General features: G+C 57.4%; 1 protein-coding gene across 1 annotated transcript in view; it reads left to right on the top strand.

Moving 5' to 3' along the window:
• Nucleotides 1-1,532: 1,532 nt before the first annotated feature.
• The window catches only part of MID2 (midline 2), a 113,960-nt gene continuing 103,417 nt past the window's right edge, over nt 1,533-12,075 (top strand). Inside the window, exon 1 of the mRNA XM_055727599.1 lies at nt 1,533-1,635. The gene's annotated coding sequence lies outside the window, so the exon portion shown is untranslated. The remainder of the gene's footprint in view (nt 1,636-12,075) is intronic.

Below are 12,075 nucleotides of genomic sequence, written 5' to 3'. Positions count from 1 at the left end.
CCTACTCCAGCCCCCTGTGCTGCCCAGCTCTGCCAGCTTGCTCACCCTCTCCTGTGAGGCCGTTGCCAGAGCTGGGAGCTGGTGTGACACTGTGATGCTACGTAGCTGGCCATCATAGCATGATGCCTGCTGTCAGGGCTTTATTTCTCCCTGGTGTGCTGTGGGAGGAAGCCTGGCAGTCTGTGAGCTCGGGTCGGAGCCGAGCTGCTAGCCTCCAGCTCCCCAGCAGCCCCGGTCACTGTGCAGAGCCCTGTGCAGCCAGGCTGTTGCCCATGGAGTCCTTGGGAACGGTGCTTCACTGTGATCTCGAGCCATCTGCTTGTTGTTAGTGGCCTCATTTCTGCTGCAGCCCGATGTGCCTTGTCCAGGGGCTGCATGACTGCGCTGCTGCCCTCACCGCTTTGCCCCTGGCACCAGCACAGGGTGTGCCAAGCAGCCTAAATCTGGCCCTGGCTACCTGCTGTGGCCGGCTAGCAGCACCGAATTCGGAAAAGCGGCTTTAATTTCCTGCCTGTCCAACCGAAGGAGGATCAGGCTGTATCAGGCTCTGATCTGGCTGTTTGTTCTCTTCTCTCTCAGTCTGCACAGATGCAAACGACAAGGACCCGTCCCAGGACAGCTATGAATTATGTGACTTGGCTGCAGCTGTGCAGGCTGTGTTTTTGCTGCCAGAAAAGCAGAGATAGGATTTAATGCAGAATAAGAGGCGCATATTAACTATCCTGCTGTCAGATCCTCCTAGGGAAAAGGATTTGTAATTCCTCTGTGCGGTGGAGTAGGTGAGAACAAGGCTGGCTGTGGCTGCGGTGCTGACCTCCACCATTCAGTAGAGCACAGCTGTCTCCTTCCACTGGGAAGCCACAGTGGTGACGACGGCGTGGCAGCGCGGTGAGGGCAGGGGACACGCCTGCAGGTCCCTGCGCACCAAACCCAGCATCTGCGAACCCCTTCCCCGCCACGCCTTCAGCAGCGCCCTGAGCTGGGATGGATTTTTCCTCGTGTTGATTTTAACGAGGCGGCTCATTTAACACTCTGGGCAGTCCTCACGTCTAAATAACCTGTGCAGCACGTACCCATGTTACTGAGGAGTAAATTACGTGGCTGGGTTCCCCCTCCCTCTCTTCCCTTTGATGTTACGCTGTGGGTACGTGTATGTGTGTGCATATGTGTGCTTTGCACGTAACCTGACCTCGCCCACAGCCCTCGGCTGTGCGGCAGAGGGCTCTGCAGAGGGCGAGGGTAAGACCCCGAAGGCGAGACCCCCTCGCTCAGCCCGCTCAGCCGTGCCTGCCCACGTTAAAGCAGCGGTGCGGGCCGCGCTGCGCCGCGGCGGGGACACAGCGGGAGGGGGGGCGGCCCTGCGCGGCGGGGCGACACGCCACGGGTGGGCGCGGGGGGCGCCCGCCGGGCGGGGCCGGGCCCGGCCGTACCGCGCCGCTGCCGGCGGGACCCCGGTGCCGCTGCGGCCTCACCTGCGGCGGGGCGAGGGCGGGGCGGGGGGCGGGAGCGCGTGCGGCCCCGCCCCCGCCCCCCCGCCCCGCGCCGCCGCCGCTGCCGCCGTCTCCTCCGCGCCGCCGCCGCCGCCGCGCCTCCAAGATGCCCGGGCAGCGGCGGGGAGGCTGCTGCAGCCCGCCGGTAGGTAGCGGCCCCGGGGGGAGCGGGGCGGGCTCCGGCGGGCACACGGGCTCCGCGGGTACCGAGCCCGGTGGCGGGGCCCCGGCGCGGCCCTTCCCGGGCGTCCGGAGGGCTTGCGGCAAGTGGCGGCGGGGCGAGGAGGGCGGGAAGGCGGCGGGGCGGGGGTGAGCTTCCCGCACGTCCTGGGGCCGGTGTTCGGCATTCCTGCTCGGGTCTCCCGGCTGCGAAGCGCGTTTGCGAACCCGTCCCGGCACCTTCCGCCGCTCGACCGGGGGCCCCTTCCCCGCGCCGGGGGCCGTACAGCGGGAAGCGCCCACTGCCGGGCCGGCGGCCCGAGTTGCCTGCCCGGGACCCCCCCGGCTTGCCCGGTGCGGCACGGCACGGCGCGCCCTTCCCGCCGCCAGGCCGGCGGCTGCGTTTCCCCCGTTCGTTTAAATCCCGGCATTTCCCCGTTCCAGGCTCCCGCTGCAGCGGGCAGGGGCTCGGCGGGTGGCCGCAGCCTTCCACCGGGTCCCGTTGTCCTCCCCGGCAGCGTGGCACGGCTTCAGCCGTGATAAAGTTTAGTTAAATGGAAGTTCAAAGGTAACGGGGTCCATCCCGGGGCCGGCGTCTTCAGGGGTCCCACAGGCCCCTCGCGGAGCGGGAGTGACGGGGCAGGCACGGGTGACCTCTCTGCTGGTGCAGACCCCGCCGCTGCGCCGAGATCCTGGGCAGCGCTTCTTGGGGTGCCACTGGTGCGCTATTGCTGGTGTTTTTAGAGCTGTTACCGCTGGTAGCGGCGTGGAGTGTGTTTTGCTTGTGCTGAGAATCTGTTGAGCTGTTAGAAAATGCGCCTGGATGACGTGCGAGAGCTGAATTTCCTCATCCTCGCCCTTTATTTATGTGTCTTGCCTCCAAAAACATACCATCCGCATATTTTATTGCTCCAATGTGCACAGCTAGAGATGGTTGTAGTGTAGCTCAGGCGGTGAAGGGCTGTTCTGCTGAACCGGCTGTGGACTTTCGGAAAAGGGCAAATGGCTCTTGTTGTTCCATAATTTCCTCAAGTCTTGACATGCCAGGGTGTGAATGGCTCCGGCTCTGCCTGCCCTGCCTGGCTCTGGCCCAGGCCTCCTCGCGCTCTCGAGCGAGCCCTGGAACCTGGGCTGAACCTTTGTTGTTGGCAGGCAGCTTCAAGGAGACCGGCGCTGCATGAGGGAGCTGCAGCAGCCGGGGCCGACTGAAGTGCTGCGTGCCATGCTGGGCATCACTGGCTGGCATTGCCACAGCGGCCATGTCACCACCACCCACCCACGGCAGTGTCTGGCAAAGCCGGCGAGCGCTGGCAGCCCTCTGCCCTGTGTGCTTGTGGTCGAGCGGGGGCTTGAGCTGCTCCTTGACTCTTACAGTGAGATTGGGGTGGCCGCCCTTCCCTCTCTGCCCGCGCTCCAGTGGGGCACGGTGGTGCTTGGTGGTTGTGCTGGAGTGGGGTTGTGATGGAGCTGCTGGTGGTGGGCAGAGCCCTTGGGCTTCCACAGGTGCCGTGGTGGTCACTGCTGCCTTTCGTCTTCCAGGAGCACGCTCGAAACTCCTTGCTGGGCCCTTGCCCCTAACCAGGGGGTAATAAAGCTAGTTGTTGAATGGGAGGGAGGGAGGCTGGTTGTAGTGGTCTCCCCCCTCCCCGGGCAGCGGTGTGGGAATGCTCTCATGCCCAAGGGGGTGTTCCTTAAGGATGCCTCTGGGAAAAGACGGTGAGTGGGAAAGAAATGCAAGGAGGAAGAACGTATGTCAGCGACAGCAGCAGTTGCATCGATTCAGGCAGGTGGTGTTATTGCTACAGAGCCCTGGGTGTGCCGGCTGCTTCACAAGCGATTAGAGACAGGTCTGTGCCCTGCGGAGCCTTTTGTGGCGTGGGGTGAAAGTAGTGTGTGTGTGTGTGTGCAGCCGGGGTCCTGAGAGCTGCACCGCCTGTTTTGTAAACCTGGCTTTTTCTAAAGAAATGAAGCTGCAGCGGGTCATAAATTCCCTTGCTTGAAGAGCGTGCTGGCAGGTGGGCTGCGCTCCATTGGCCTCGTTGGCACTGGCACAGCTTGGGGAGTGGGCTGGGTGATGTGCTAACAGTCTGTATGTCGTTGCATATATATATATGTGTGTGTGTGTGTTTGTAAGCAGGGTAGGATCATCCTTGAGACCATGTGAGATTGATAAATTACTTATTTTTAAGATCAGGGTTGTCTTGTCCCTTGATCCTCTCCTCGAGGGGATTGGGAGGTGTGTTTCCAAACCTGTGCCTGGGGGTGTCACCCTGACCCCCCTGGGCTGTGGCTCTCGGTGGGTGGCTGTGCAGCCGGGGCTCGGCTCGGGGCTACCGGGCTGGGGCTACCGGGCTGTCTGAAGCGGAGCGGCGTGGGGGGATGTTGAGCCTGTTATCTCCGAGGTCGGCTCCTGACTTCTGGCAGTCATCATGTCTTGGAGGCTGGTCGCTGGAGAAACTCTCTTGGCTGTTCCCTCAGAGATGCTGGAACCAGAACTTTCTCTGCAGGCTGTGCAGCCAGTTCTTTAAATGAAGCTAATAAGCAGTGTGATTATTTTGTACCTCTGGAGGGAGTTACTGCTTCCAAGAATGTACCCACTTCTGCTCGCTTGAACTCTCTATTAGTCTGGTGCTCCCCTCTTTGGGGCGAGCTGGCAGTGTTCCAGGAGGGTCTGTGGCTGCGAATAATACTCCCCTGAGCATCCTCCTCAGGAGGGACAAAGAGCCTTGGGGAGGTTTGGGGTCAGGGTCTGATCACTTTGCCAGGGCTTGATTTGCTTGGTTTTAGTGTTCTTCCCGTGGAAAATACTGCAGCTTAATGAGTGCCTGGCTTTTGCTGTCATCTTTTGCAAATGAGCAACTCCGTCATCTTCTCCGATTAACAAGAACAAGAGGACATGGCAGGGAAGCCGATGACTGGCCTCCCTCTGCTGTCTCTTCCAGCATGATCACTTGCTGGTGCGGAGCCTGGGGTCTCGAAAATGCCAGGGCAAGGGAGGTCACCAGCGGGGAGAATGGGGGATCTGTGCGCTGCTGAAAGCTGCCTTGTGCTGTGCGAGGGTGGCGGGGCCCTGGCAGCCCAAGCGGCGCTGAGGGGAGAGCATCTCGTCTTGCCCCTTGGCTTCTGTGCTGCCTTCCTGTTTCCGTATGCATGGCCGCTAGAAAACATCACGTTAGCTCTTTTGACAGCAGCCCACGACTTGCCTTGCGTCCGCTGGGTGCAGGGGGGGCTGGTGCCAAGCCCTCAGCCTGCGGTTTGCCGCGTCCTCGGAGGTGATGCGGGGCAGAGCTGGGTGCTGTGGCCCTGGTGTTGCGGGGCACAGGCGGTGGAGCCCTGCCAGCAGCAGTGAGATGTGCAGCGTGTGTTGGCTTCAGCATCTGCCCTTCCTCCCTGTTCTTGGTCCCAGCCCCGAGCAGACTGGGGAGCATGGCCGGCAGCAGAATAGCCCCTTTTGTGCCTCTGGACCTGTTGGCCTTTCTCAGGAAGTAGCTTATTGTGTTTGCTGGCAACACCAGGCTCCATCATTGCCTCTGCACCATCCCTGTGCATGGGCTGCCTTCAGCCCTGCTGGTGGTGGGGTCCGAGCGGGTCCTGTGCCCAGGAGGCAGGGGCCAGGACGGGACATCCTTGCCCTTGCTCAGCTGGGGCTCCCGGCTCGCAGCTAGGGGGCAGAGGGCAGGACCCCTGGCAATGCCCACCAGCACAGCAGGGAGAGGAGTGGGGTGCTGCCCCCCGGGACCACCCTGGTGTGGGGATGGAGCTTGGTGGCATACGCAGCTGCCCCTCACCCCCTTGGTTGCAGCTCCCTGCCCTGCACAGCCTGGCCATGCTGGCCCCACGCGGGGCACTCCCGGGGGGCTGGGGAGTGCCCCGTTGTGCTGCGGGGCCTCGGACTGGGGTCAGGCCAGCCTGCCTGCCAGTTCAGACCTCTTGTCTCCGTGCCCTCTCCCAGCTCCGTGGTGCCAGTCTGCCTTTGCTTGTTCCCACGTCACTGGCTGGGCTTGGCTTCCACCCCAAGCACGCAAACCTCTGGGTGCCGGCAGGGCAGAGGACATTGCTCTGCTCCCTGCCCCTGTTCCTCTTTTGGTGTTGGAGCTCTTCTTGCAGCCGGGCTCAGGCTGTTGTCCCCCTTTCTCTTTCCCATCCATGTCCCCCTTTCCCTCCCACCATGCTGTCCCCTTCTGGCCAGGGTTGCTCACAGGGAATGCAGGCTGGTCCAAATGGCCCCCAGTGCCACTCCAGTGGCTGCTGCGAGTGCCTGGGGCCAGGGAGGGGACACCGTGCCATTGCTCCCCCCAGCACACAGGAGCAGGGGAAAAGCCTAGCGTGTGCCAGGGCTGCCCAGGGACAGCCCGGGCATGTTTTAGGCTGTGCTGAACTAGGGGAGTCTTTTAAACTGAAGTGGAAATGGCTGTGGGGTTCGGGGGTGTCTCCCGGTGAAAGCGGCGTTTGTTGTTTCAGTTGGGCTGGCTGGGATGTGCCCAAGCAGAGGAGGTGCTGTGCTCGGTAGCCAGCTGCAAGCAACCTGGCCTGATCTGCGGATGCCTGCTCTTCCCTGGCAGGGTGTTCACAGCTGTTTTTTTTTTCCTTTGGGGCATTTCCCGTGGGATTTCCTTGCTGTGAAAGGAAGAGGGTGTGGATGGGGTCTGGAAAGTGGTGGTCAGGCAGAGTGCCCTGCGGGCAAATGAGGATGATCGCTCTTCTGCAGATTAAAAGTGATGCTGGATGTTTTGCTCTCAAAATTTAAGTAGAGAGACCAAGTAGAAGAGGTGGTAGTGTTGGAGGGGTTTTTTTTGTTTTTTTGGGGGGTTATGTTGTAAACAGATCTTGTGGAGTTGGTTGCTGCAAGCTCTCAGGTCTCAAAACTACATAGTTTATGTATCTCTGTCTGGCCTCTCTACTTGAGGGGGGAAAGGAAAACCTAGTAGCTTATGAAAAGCCAATGTGAGAAATAATAGGAATCCTGCTACGTCAGTGAGAAACTGAGGGCACTTCCAAAAGATCCTCTTTGCAGGCTGTGCAAGAAAGCGTTTAGCAGGTCTGCGTGCCAGCTCTGCACGAGTGACTTGGCACATGTCAGAGCTCCCAGGGCTTTGCCTGCTTTCTCTGACATGGCTTGGGATCCCAAAATGAAAGGGGCTCTGTGCTTCTGCAGAATATTATTACTGTTGTTTATAACTGGAATTCATGTCTAAGAGGAAATGAATTGCTAGGTCTGCTTGTTTATTCCTCAATTTGCAGACAGAGAAGCTAGACCACATTGGGGTAATGGCCTAGAAATTAAATTTCATTTTAATATGCAAACCCAATTTCAAGTTGATTGACTGAAGGGGGAAAAAATTAACTTCAGACAGCAGGCAGAGACCTTCCTGAAGTAGGATTCAAGCACAGCGTAATAAATGTGAGCTGGCTGAAGGTCTGTATGGGAGTAAAGAGAAGATGTGTGCATGCACACCTTTCTGAAATGCAGCTGTGCAGCATCCTTCAGCAGTAAGTCAGATGACGTGGAATAAAACAGCTTTTTCCTTTTTTCAGAGAGGCGCAAAGCAAGTTAAATGTGTTTCATGGTCAAGTATCAGGAGGACCCTGCTACATCTGGTTGTATAACTGGGCTGATTAAAATTACGCAGGCTAAGGCCATCTAATTATGCTCAAGTACCTGAAGCAGGGGGTGGGCTGGGGTGGCCGTGGAGCACAGGAGTGCAGCGCTGGCACTTGAGCAGGCTGGTGTGAGGCTGTGAGCAGCCACTCTGGTTCACTGCCCTGCTGAGTGTCCAGGGAGGGAGGAATTTAGAGGGGCTGCTTTGAGCTGCAGAGCAATTTGGTTTAATTCTTTGTTAAGGAGCAGGCTGGGCTTCTGGCCGGCTGCTCAGGCTGCCACCCGTGGCGCCCACCCTCAGGTGTTGATACTGAGCCCTGCCACGATGCTGCATGACAATGGCACTGGTGGCTGTTCTGCCTGTGGCCGTGCTGCCCGAGATGCTGTGTCTGTCTCCCTCCCCAGGGCCGGGTTGTCCAGGGCTCCAGCGTGTGTGTGTGGGACCTGCTGCCCACGTGTCTTGCCCAGCAGCTTCTCTGTGGTGGTGGCTGTAAGCAGGTGCTTTGGGAGAGAGGGAGCGGGGCAAGTGAGGATGGCAGGGGTCTGCAGTCCCTGTGCAGGGGGCAAAGGACAGGCACAAAAGCTTTGCATCCCTCCTGTAAGTCCTCCAAAGCCTTGGAGCTGGACCTGCTGCCCATGTGAAGAAGCAGATGTGGATCCAGGCTTCAGAAGTCCTGCTTGAGGGGATTTATCCTGGTTGGACCTGTCCTTGAGCCAGTACGCACTATGTGATCACTGCCCTGGTATCCTGGCTTCAGGTGAGGTGTCTGCACCTATTACTTCTTCTACTTTTTGCATTCAGCTGAGATCTCATGCAAGAAAAATACCTTTTTTTTAAAAAAAAACAACCCCAAACCTGTGAGATTGGTCAGATGCTGGCACAGGCTGCCCAGAGAGGCTGTGTAGCCTCCATGGAAATGTTCAAAACCCCGTGCGCCATGGTCATGGGCAGCCTGATCCAAGTGACCCTGTGTGAACAGGAGTTTGTCTCCATCCCCCGAGGTCACTGTGGACCTCGGCGTTTTGTGACTTTTACCTGGTTTCTCACCTGAAGGTCTCTGGGAGCGTGGTGGGCCTGATGGGATGGCGCGGAGCCCTGTGGTCCTTCGGCAGGAGGGATGCAGTGGATTTGGCGCTCACCTTGCAGCTGGGAGAGCTGATGCCTATGCACTGTCATCTCATAGGTTTTGGTGGCAAGAGGCCTGCATCAGCCTGGTAGTCTGTGGGGTTATTGCTAGTGGTGGTGTCTCTCTTCGGAGCGGTTTGCTTGGGCCAAGCGGAGCCCGGGCATGAAGGGAAGGGCCAGTTGCCAAACTGTTAAAAGGGAATTTAATATTGGGGATGTGCATCAAAGGGGGAGTGAGGTGTCAGCGGGCATGCTCCCAGCAAAGGAGGGATGGTCGATTACCCTCTGTTTTAGGGACAGTTTTTCTGGGAGCCCCCTCCTCTGGGGTGAGGAAGAAGGGGACAAGCTGTTCCCGCGAGCCTGGTGTGGTGCAAGTGGGGGGATGTTGGCCAGCAATGTGGCTGGGAGAACAATTATGGAAAAAACAAAGAGGGAAGGCAAGATGATGCTCCAGGTTCAGAGATCATCCAAACTGTTGGGTTTATGGCTGGGGAGGGAAGAGGTTGAAGGAAACAGTAAACCACTTCAGGGCTGGGGTGTTGCTGAGAGAAGGGGCCCCCCAGGGGTATGGGTGGGCCTACGGGTGCTGGGTGGATGTTAGATGTTCCTGCTCTGCAGCCTGCTTCCTAGGCCAGAGGAGAGAAGAACTCTTCCCCGCAGTTACGGGTGTGCTGAGCAAGGAAAGCATCCTGCATTTAGGAATAATTTTAATCTTTTAGCCCAGTGCCCATAAAGACTGTGGTGCTGTCTAAAGGAGTTGTTCTGCATGGTCAGTGTAGCTCTGCTGCCTGCTCAGCTCCTCCAGAGTAGCTGGGGAAATCAGACTAGAAGCAAGGCATGGATTTTCAGTGGTGTGCATGATGAATTGCTGGAAAAAGAGAAGTGGTGATGCTCCAGAAATGTGCTGTTGGGGTCCAGAGGCATCTGGGCAATGGGGGAAGTGCCAAGGCAAACCTGAGCTGGAGGCAAAATGTGGCGGCTTCTGTTAGGTGTGTGACCAGCCCAGCACTGCTGCCTTGATGAGAGTTGCCTGTGGGTTATACCTGAAGTGGGGTGGAAGAGCTGTGCTGCCTTTTCCCAGCTCCTCCTGTCTGTTTTGCATGGTGGGATGCACCAGGTACAGAGGAAATCCAGGAACTCTGAACTGTTGCAGAAATATACTGGTTCAGGCCACATAATGACATTTTGCTTATCTTAAAGCATCCACTGTGTTCTTAAAGCTGGCACTTGGGAGCTGCTAGAGTCCCTCCCGAAGCAGGCTGCACACATGTTGGCTCCTGAACCCTCTCTGTAAACATGTCAGGCTCGTTTAGGCAGTGCCAGGGGCTTCTCTGTTGATCACTTTGCTTTGTTGCTCATATTGCCTTCCCATTGCTGCAAGCAGCTCCCCCAGTTCTGCGCAGTTTGTACAGGGGTTGGAGCACAGAGCAAGGATCCTGGCTGACTCTGAAACTCTGCTTGCAAGATCCTGAGCTGCTGCAGAGTGCTGGAGAATCAGCCAAACTCAATTGCATTTCTTTAGCAAATTTGCCCTGATTTCTTCTGGCTTGCACTTTGCATCACAGTATGTTTGCAGCATGCTGGGACCTGGCCTTGGCGCTCTGTGCTGATGCCTCTGTCTGCCTGCATTGCTTTTTTCCCCTCCCAGAAATGTGCTCTGATTTTTTTTTTTTTAAGTTTGGTTTTTGTTTTTGTTTTGTTTTTTTCTTGGAGGTTTTCCCTGGCTGCGGGTGGCTCCATCTCTCACTCCATGGTGCTGGAAGCTTTTGTGTGCCTGTAGAAGGGATGAATGGGCTGGCTTTGTCATGCAGGAAGGTGGTGGGTACCGAGCTGCATGACTCGGGGCCTTTCTGTGATGAGCAATCCAGGTCATAATAATCTCCTTGCTTGGTGTGTTCCTTCTCCTCCATGGCTGGTGGGTGAGAGATGTCCTCTGGGATCTCTGCAGGTGCCACAACCATGCCTGAGGTCCTCCTGAGCCCCTGCTTTTCTGGGCTTTGCCCCTCAGGCTTGCTTTCCTCCTGGGAAATCTCCTGTTTCTTTATCAGTGAGGGCTGGCCTCTCCCAGGGACAGGCTCCTCTTCTTCATCCTGTCTGGGATTTTTCTTCTCAGCTCCTGAATCCAGACTTCACCGTTCCCTGGCTTCCCTGTTCTCCCTTGGAATTGTGCTCCTTCCCTCCGCTCCCTGAAGCATCTGCCCCACCACCCCAGTTCCAGACTGCCCCACCTGATCTCCCTGCCCTCCGCTGCTCTCCCTTTCTCCCTCCCTGGCACCTGTAGCTGCTGTGGATAAACGCTCTGCAGCTGTTTCATGGCTGGATCAGGAGGATTTCTCCCTCATGCCCTGCAGAGATGCTCTGTCCTGTTCATTGCTCACAGTACAGGTTTATTTCAGCTCTTCTTGTGTCTCTTCCCTACTCCGCTCCCCTTTCCCCACCATCATGTCCTTGCTCTCCCTTCTGCCTTTACAAGCCTGCTGCAGTTGCTCACCCTGTCACTGGTGGCTCCCAGGCTGGATTTCCCCATCCTTTCTTCTGCCAAGCCCCTGCTGCCCTCCCCACACAGAGTGCCTCCCGATTGCTCCTGCTGTGCCAGGGCTGCCCTGTGTGTGCTTCCCACTCTGCTGCTTCCCTCTTCCCTCTGCAGCCTGGGCACGACTCCTGAGCTTTGCTCATCCTGCAGCGAGTGCCTGGGAGGCTGCACGCGTGGGCAGAGCTCGCCGGGCACCGGCTCTGCAGGGAGACAGCAAGTCCCTGCATGTTCGCATAGGGAGCATGAAGTGCAAAGCTGGGGTGCCAAGCACTGCTGGTAAGGAGGAGGCTGCTGAATCTTATGTGCCCTTGCTAGCTTGCTCCTGGGCACTGATGCCCTCTGAACGAAGCGCAGGGATGCTCTGGCTTCTGCTCTTGGTATCCCAGACTTTGGGCTGCCGGTCAGTGTATAGTGTGAAACTTAATTTCTGAGAAGAATATTGCACTGGCCTTTGACTTCGTTATGCTTTGAAAGGAGGGAGCTGGCTTCTGGTTGTCATCAAAAGATGCTTTTTTGGGTGCAGGCTGCTGTCACCTTCCCAGCCCTTGTCTCCATGTGTGACATGTCTGCATTTTTCTGGCATGAAATATTTCAGGCTTTTTTCATCCTTTTTATCTGATTCCTGAAGTCCTTTAGCAGTGCTTCATCTCATGAATAATCATCAAGCAGCTTTATTGCCCTGTTTGTCATGAGGTTCTGCAGGGGTCAATAGTGGCAGTGTGACCTGCGTCACTGATTGAGATGGCCCCAGGGCTGGTGTCTCCTCAAAGCACAGGATGTGATGCCCTCTGCCATGCCAGGGCTGCCGTGGGAGAGGATCCAGCTCCCACACTGGCCCTGATGTCCTCGCTGCAGATGGGGATGACAGTGGGCAGGAGACAGGGCTCAGGTTCCTCCCCACTGCCTGAGAAGCTGCTCAGTCCTCCAGCCCTTGACTGAGAAAGACCATGGTCTGGGCGTGCCAGGTGGAATTGATTTTATGTATCTATGTATCTTTAAACAAATTTTTCTAAAAACTCTTTCACTCCTGCCAATACTTTTCTTAAGCCTCTGGCCACTGGTGCAGTCCCTGTGTGACCTGCAAAGTGCTGTGCTCCCTTTAGCATCCTGGGGACTTGCATGCCTTTATTATTCCTCACCAGCCTTGAGCTTTGCCATCCGCCTGCGG

The sequence above is a fragment of the Falco cherrug genome, chromosome 15, assembly GCF_023634085.1.
Source record: "Falco cherrug isolate bFalChe1 chromosome 15, bFalChe1.pri, whole genome shotgun sequence".
Taxonomy (NCBI): Eukaryota; Metazoa; Chordata; class Aves; order Falconiformes; family Falconidae; genus Falco; species Falco cherrug.
This window is presented reverse-complemented; position numbering and strand designations above follow the sequence as displayed.